Here is an 8,463-nt window from a genome sequence, read left to right as displayed (position 1 = left end):
AGCCTTAGCTTATTCTGAGCTTTAGCATTCCTGACATCATTTTTTTTAACAGAGCTGTGCCACACTCTGTTACCTGGCCATGCTTCCATCTTCTCCGTGAATAAACAATTTGCATGTATATATTTAAAGTGAATAAAACACTTTCCTCACCACAGCTCTGAGGTAGGAAGTATAAATACAATATTCTCACAGGAGGGAAACTTGTGCAATTGAAGACTCCCCTTTCCCTAGGAACTGAAAATGGCTGCCCTGGGCAGGGATACCTAAGGGTTGTACTTGCTTGCACATGGCGTGAGAGGAGAGATCTTGAAAGTGGACTTTCCCAGTTCCAGAGCACACAGGTACTGAGAGATTTTTCTGCAGAAACACTTGGAAGAGGCCCACTTGGCCAAAGAGAGGAGTCCCAACCTTGAGAGTTGTCTTGTGGGTAACCCCAAATTCAATTCCCAAGTTCCAGAGGTCAGATATCAGATCTTCTAGAAGAAAAGGAAATTTCCTGATGTATCATGCTCCTTAGAGAAGGAAGAGGACAAACCACAGAGTTCCTGAGCAGCATCCTACTTGAAGGACAAAACCAATGAGTTACTTAGATAGTAAAGGTCCAATGGGAAGGAGATTGCTTCTTCAATAGACCCCAAAATACGTCCTAGGGGCAGGTAGGTGGTACAGTGGATAGAGCACCAGGCCTGGACTCAGGAAGACCTGATTTCAAATCAGGCTTCAGACGCTTGCTAGCTGTGTGACCCTGGGCAGGTCACTTAATCCTGTTTGTCTCAGTTCCTCATCTGTAAAATGAGCTGAAGAAGGAAATGGTAAACCATTCCAGTATCTTTGCCAAGAAAACCCCAAATGGGGTCATGAAGGTCATACACTACTGAAATGACTCATCAACAACAACCAAGGGGCAGCTAGGTGGCACAGTGGATAGAGCACCAGCCCTGGAGTCAGGAGGACCTGAGTTCAAATCCAGCCTTAGACCAAACACTTGACACTTAGTAGCTGTGTGACCCTGGGCAAGTCACTTAATCCCAATTGCCTAAAGAAAAGAAAAAAAAAAGGGAGAGAGAGGGGGAAGCCAGAATAATCTCTGAAAAATGAGACCTAAATACAGCAGGATATCAAGTCTGCTCAATCAGAGCTCTATCAGGAGCAAAGGCAGCTCCTTAGTAGGTGAATATGCACGAAAATAGAGGGGCTGAGGTATCTGAGTAGGGTGCCACATGGTCCTATAAAAGGTGTGAACCCAGCATGCATTTCAGTATCTTTCCAGGACTGCACCTGGGGTAGGGCCAACTCTCAACAGGTAACTGAACAAGGTAGTGAAGCCTGGGAAGAGGTGCCCACCAACCCATATTCGGGGCCCAACAGGCCTGTACTCAGCACAGATTTCAAATATCTATTCAAGACCTATTTGTGCCATACTAGTGGAAAAAGCCCCTTCCTAGTAGATAACTGCACAAGGAGTTAGACAAAGACAGAGCTGAAGTCAGCAACTATATTGGACTGCCAGGGGACAAAGGCAGAACCCAGAGATTGAGGCAGAAGGCAAAGTCTGGGCCCATCTCCCCAGTCCAGACCAGGGCCATGAAAGAGAGCTTCAAGGGGGGCCAGGACCTAAATATAAAAAGCCATGTCATTACAAGTAACTAGAAATAACGGATAGTGTTGGACTTGGAGACAAGAAGACCAGAGTTCAAATCCTGCCTCAGATGTTTACTAGCTGTGTGAACCTAAGGGAATCACTCAATCTTTCTGTGCTTCTGTTTCCTTACCTGTAAAATGAGGGGTTTGGACTTAATGATTTCTAAGGTCCCTTCTAGCACTAAATTTTTTATGCTATGAACCTCTGAAATAAATTCACATTTATGAATAGGGAAAGAGTTCTTGACTACACAAGAGATAGAGGTCATAGAGATTATCATCAAAGATCATTCTGATTACCAAACATTAAAAACCTTTTGCACAGGTTAAATAATTCCATTAGAATTAAAACAATTAACTGAGAAAAAACTTTACAACAAATTTCTCTGATACAGGTACGATGAATAAAATATATAGGGAACTGATATAAATATTTAAGAATAAGAACCATTTCCCCAGTGCATAAATGGTCAGAGGATATGAATTGTCAGTTTATCAATTAACACTCACAAAAAACTGCTGAAAATCACTAATGATGAGAAAAAAATTAAATTAAAACACCTACTGCATTAGAAAAAAATGACAAAAGAAGAAAATGCTAATTGTTGGAGGGACTATCAGAGGACATAGGGTCTATGGGTTGTTCAGGAAGGACTAGCACCTCCAGTGTGAGGGCTTGCTGAGTCCTTTTCAGAGCTGCTCGTTCACTTTTGGTATCCACTTTCACCCAACTCTCACCGGTGGTTCTAAGAAGCTATGGCATGCACAGAAGCCACACCCCAGTAAAACCTTCCTGGTAGACACGCTATACCAGGTTGAGGGTAACCAACAAACCTCAGATCTGTTGGTGAGTTAGGGGAATGTCTGCCCCAAGCATGTGAAGACTTCCCCTTACAGAATGGACAGATAAGAACAATTTGTTCCAACAAACACGAAGATGACTAAAGCAGATGCTGTGGAGTGCTTAGAGCTTGGTCAGAAATCAAAGACTCCAAGGTCATCCATTGCATCCCAAGCCATCATCAGTCATCTTGACTTTTGTCTTGCCACTGAACTTTGATGACTCTAGAAGACAGATTGAGCCTGATGACTTTGGGCAACTCTGCCTCACTTCAATACAATTCATGCACAAGTCAAGACATCACCTCATGATGTCATTGGTCCTCTTCAAAAATGAAGGACAAACAACAAACATAAGAGGACAAGAAAACTGATTGCACCATTGGTGAACCTGTGAAAACAACTTAGGACTATGTCCCCAGATTCACCAAGTTCCACATACTCTAGGCATATGCCTACATACAATTACGCTACTAGGCATATACCCCTAGGTTAAAGAGGTTAAAGATGTAGGGATATGCCTCAAATGTACAAAAAGATTTATAGCAGCACTGTTTTTTGACAACAAAGGACTAGGTGTTCATCAACAAAATGGGTATTCAACTGAGGAATGACATAAATGTAATGAAATACTATTACACTGTAAGAAATGATGAATATGAAAGATTTAGAAAAACCTGAGATTTGTATAAACTGTTCTCCCTAAGCACAATGTCTCTGCTGGGCAATTCACTCATTTGGGCTCTCTGAGCCTGCTTCTCTGCCCAGCTCTAATTTTCTCTCAACTCTACAATTGATCTCTCTTTTGCAAAAGGTATTTCCTCCTAGGTGATTAACTCTGGTTCAGAAGTCTAGCCACAAGTTTGACCAAGTCATATTAAAGCAAGAGTACTTATTAAGTGCATTTACCACTTACCAAACAATTATCTAAATGCCGGGTGTTACCATGGGGGAAGATAACATATAAAAATAGGTAAGAAGGAAGAAGGTATCCAAATGGGGGGATGGTGGAGAAGGAAATCCAGAGAGAGTTCAGAGAGAAATCCAACTGATCTCAGAGAGGAATTGACCAGTCAAAGGAAGGAGCCTCAGTTTGAGAAGACTTTCAGTTTTGAGAAGACTCAGTCAGTTTGAGAAGACTTTATTTTTATTTTTTTAATGTTTAACTTATGGAATAAAACAAGCACTTCCATAACATATTACAATAAAAAAGATGATTGCATATGAAACTGCAAATCTACTATGCTATTTCTTTCAAATATACAACAAAATTGCCATTTAAATTTCTTTTTTTTCTTCCCTCTCCCTCCCAGGGATCGCTACCATTAGACCCAAATATACATGTGTGTGTGTGTGTGTGTGTATGTACACGTACATACATATATACACACACAATACATATATACGTAAAATTTTTCTATACATACTTCTATTTATCAGTTCTTTCTCTGGATGCAAATAGCATCTTTCTTCATATGTCCTTTATAGTTAATTTGGGTATTTATAATATTCCAAATAACTTATTCACTCAAAGTTGTTCTTAAAACAGTACTGCTGTTACTGTATCCAATGTTCTCTTGGTTCTGCTCATTTCGCTCTTCATTATTTCGTGCAAGTCCTTCTATGTTTTTCTAATATTATTGAGCTCATCATTTCTTATAGCACATCACAATCATATACCACAACTTGTTCAGTCATTCCCCAGTTGATGGGCATCACTGCAATTTCCAGTTCTTTGCCACCACAAAGATAGCTGCTATAAACATTTTAGAACATATAGGTTCTTTCCCTTTTTCCCTAATTCTCTTCAGAAATAGACCAAATAGTGGTATTGTTGGGTCAAAGAGTATTGGCAGTTTAATAACTCTTTGGGCATAATTTCAAATTGCTCTCCAAAATGGATGGATCAGTTCACAATTCCACCAACAATGAATCAGAAGGCTGCTGAATTAGAGTATAGTCCAGAGAGTCAGGAGTATAGCCCAGAAAGGAGTGAAGAAATAAATATGACTGGCCTGGGAATTTTCCTTAAAATGGAGGCTCTTGGACGACCCGACCAATCAGAGGAATGTACTGTTCAAATTACCCCTGAGAGATAGGAATTTAAAAGAACAAATACATTTTACTTTTGATTTCACAGCCAAATCATGCCTTACAGACACCTGGTAGTTACCGTCTGATCATAATCTTTCATGTTTTCATCTGCCACTCAGCCTTACTGCTCTTAATTCAGCTCTCTGTCCTCACTACAACCTCCAATCTCTCCATACCTCATCCCAGTACTATCTCTGCTCTAGCTACAATTTCCTCTTACCAAACTCAACCCTTACATGAGCCAACTCCACACTATCCTCTACTCTCAAATCCCTTGTTTCCATGTACTGTTGCCAAGCATGACATGCCAAACCCCATTCTTGGATTACTTCCACCATCTACCTACTTCCTTTGTTCCTAATCACCTTCCTCATAAGGAAACCATGTTCACCATGTCCACTGTAAGTTTATACTTCCAAAAAAATAAAAAAGAAGAAGAAGAAGAAGAAAGAAAAAAAAAAAAGAAAAGAAGAGGAAGTTGGGTGATATAGTGGATAGAGCACCAGTCCTAGAGTCAGGAGGACCTGAGCTCAAATCTGGCTTCAGATACTAGCTATGTGACCCTAGGCAAGTCATTTAACCCTGATTGCCGTCCCCCCAAAAAAATTTATACTAGTTAAACTCAGCTGGGCCCTCACTACAACAAGGTCATCCTGTGACTCTTTTCTAATTGATTTCCTATCCCAGTCACCAAAGAAGCTGTCCCAAAACATTTCTTCTGTCTTCAATTCTCTCATAACCCTCACATCTCAGCTGAGGACTTTATTTCATATTTCTGGCACATGTGCAGAGCACCTCTGAAGCTAGGAAACCCACTTCTGGAGAGTTGTGATGATGTGAAATGGAAGTACCTTGGATAGACTATGAGGTGTATGGAGACATACTGTAATAGATTTTGGTCATTAGCTCTATGGAAAACAGGGGGTTATTTGATTGGCCGCAGAGACATTCAGAAAGGCCTGGATCAGCATTGCCCATTCCCTTCTCACAATTCCTGTTCTGCTGCTTGACCCTAGAAAATCTCTTAGGTTCCTTTGATGAGGTGCTCGGACCCCAGCCCTAAGACCATGTTTCTCCTCAGCCCAAAGACCCTATCTCTGGCAATAACTCATGAGTGAGTGGGCCCCAGTGAACCAAACTCTCTCTCCCTATTACAGCAACCTCTGTAAGAGTTTCTTTTGCATACATAGGACCATCTAGTGCTGACTCCTACAACATCCTGTACCACCCTAATTATCTCGTGCCAACTCTCCTTAGTTACCGTAATACATTCCAGAAGTCAAGATATACATCCCCTCCCAATCCATCTTGCCCAGGGGTAAGAAACCTGTGACCTCTAGACTACTTGTGGGCCTCTAGGTCCTAAACTGTGGCCCTTTCACTGAATCCAAACTTCACAGAACAAATCCCCTTAATAAAATGATTTGTTCTGTAAAACTTGGACTTAGTCGAAAGGGCTGCACCCAATGACCTAGAAGGGAAGCAGTAGGTTCTCCACCCCTGATTTTGCCTAACAAAGACATTGATTGGTAACAGAGAGCACATCCCTGACCAATGGTTGACTTAGTGACGTTTCAGGCATAAAACCACACCCCTTGGTCCCCTCCCCTTCTCGGAAAAATAAAAAAAATGCCTGCCCACTAAGTACAAAAACTGCATGTTCCTTTAAGAACTGACCACTCCCTAACCACTCCCTAATCCTGCCCCAACTATTTAATTAGCATAGTTGGCTCATATTTTTCCTATATGTGCTTTAGCTTCATTTCCATTGAGTTGCAAGTTCTCTAAGGACCTCTTCCCCCCTTATTAGAGTCACAATAAACTTTTGCTATTTGACTGGAAGATGGGTTGAGTCTGGGAATTCATTCCAGACAACACCATGACCCCTGATAGTTTTGGGGTTCCCCCCAACCACATCACCTTCACTCATAACATCTGGTGAGAGGCACATAGGGAACACATGTGGGGAGAGTGCATTTGCAAAGATTACAGGTGGCCAGGAAATATTCATGGAAAGAGCACACATGTGAAAAACATTACTGTCTCGGTGCATACCTTTATTCTACTGAGGCAATGCCCCTGACTAGCCATCTCTGTCTCTAATGCTGCTCTTCTACTATAGAGGTGTTGATGTCTTGGGCTTAGCTGGTGATGCCCTTGAGATGAGGGCTGCTGAGCTGCAATTCAATTCAACAAATATTTATTAATCAACTACAATATATAAGACGAGGGGTGGAGAACCTTTGACCTCGAGTACCACATGTGGCCTTCTAGGTCTTTGGTGCAGTCTTTTGACTGAGTCCAAAGATTACAGAACAAATCCTTTTATTAAGGGGATTTGTTCTGTGAAGTTTGGAGTGAGTCAAAAGGCTGCACTTGAGGACCTAGAGGGCTACATGTGGCCTAGAGGCCGCCCCTGTATAAGACACTGTTCTACATGCTAGGGATACAAAGACAAAAATAAATCAATCCCTGCCTTCATAAAGTTTACATTTTATCAAGAAGACGGTGCTCTCATGTAGGAAATCCTATCTCAATCCAATCAAGTCCTTGGGTAGATTACTTCCTCTATTCCTTCCAATTTTAATTTGTGGCATTCCTGACTAGAGTTTGGGAAACCTAACCAATCTCAGCTTGTGTCTACTTCTCCTGAGATTTGGATCTCTGTTTGCTAACCTGATTTTTAACTCCTGCTTGGTGCTTTTTCTTATTAGTTTTGGCTTGACCCCAGACTATTCCCTGAATTTGATTAATCCTACCACAGCAACTCATTAGGAAAAGCCTAATCCCTTTCACCTGGCCATTTATAAGTCATGGTCATGGGATCTAGAGCTTGGGGGATGAGGGGGTAGGGGTGAGGATATATCTGGAAATAGCTTACATAAAAACAAAAGGCAACAATAACTTATTATTTTAACAGTCTGGGTGAGAGATGATAAGGGCCTAAATTATAGCAGAGGCTGTGTGAGCTGGAGAGAAGGGGAGTGTTGCAAGGGGTAGCATGAATAAGACTTGTCGACTGGTTGGATATGGGTGGGATTGAGAGAGAGGGAAAAGTAGAAGGTAATGCCATGAACTGACAAGGGACAGTATGAGGAAGAGCTGGGTTTGAGGGGAAATTTAACAAGTTCTATCTTGGACATGATGAATTTGAGAAGGCTCCAGAACATCCAAAAGAAAGTGCCCGGCAGACAATATGTCGGCAGAGAACAAAAAGGAGCTCAGATTGTGTGGCCCTCCACGGAGCCCTATTGGACTACCCTCTTCCGCCATCTACTGGTCTTCTGCTGAATTGTAACTGCTCTAAGGTCTTCCCCTGCAGAATGGGAGCCTCATCTCTTAGTCTTGGGAATATTTCCATTTTTTTCTTGGTCAGGCCCCCAAACCACACCCTGCCAGCTAGCAAAAGCCAAGAGAAGCCCTCAGGTTTAGATTAAGCCTGTTTTTGCTTCTGCTTTGGTTACTATTCTCTGACCACTGATTTACTTGAGATGAGAAAATTCCTTGTATCCCTTTTCATGCCTCTCCCTTTCGGTTTATAAAAATCACTCCCAGGAGCTTCACTTAACAAGACTTCAGTCTTGGGGTGTGTGGGGCTAGCAATCTTTTTGTCCTTAATTCCTGCCAGAAATAAAATCACTGCCCTCCCTACACTAGAAAGCTGGAAATGTATTGTTTGCTCCAAGGAACAAAATTGAAGAGCTTGAACATGCATTCCAGAAGGCATCCTTGAGCCAGCTGCACATGCCTGTACCCCAAGTGTGGTGGTACTACAGATTAGGAAAAACATGAGGTCTTGTGGAATTTACAAGCACTTTGTGAATAAGGTCTTATTCAGCTCCCTCATTCAGTATCTGCAGCCAATTAGATCCATGCAATTCTAGCTAG

This window comes from Vombatus ursinus, unplaced genomic scaffold, assembly GCF_900497805.2.
Source record: "Vombatus ursinus unplaced genomic scaffold, bare-nosed wombat genome assembly UNPS02014811.1, whole genome shotgun sequence".
NCBI lineage: Eukaryota > Metazoa > Chordata > Mammalia > Diprotodontia > Vombatidae > Vombatus > Vombatus ursinus.
The sequence above is the reverse complement of the archived record's forward strand: the minus strand, read 5'-3'. Positions refer to the sequence as shown.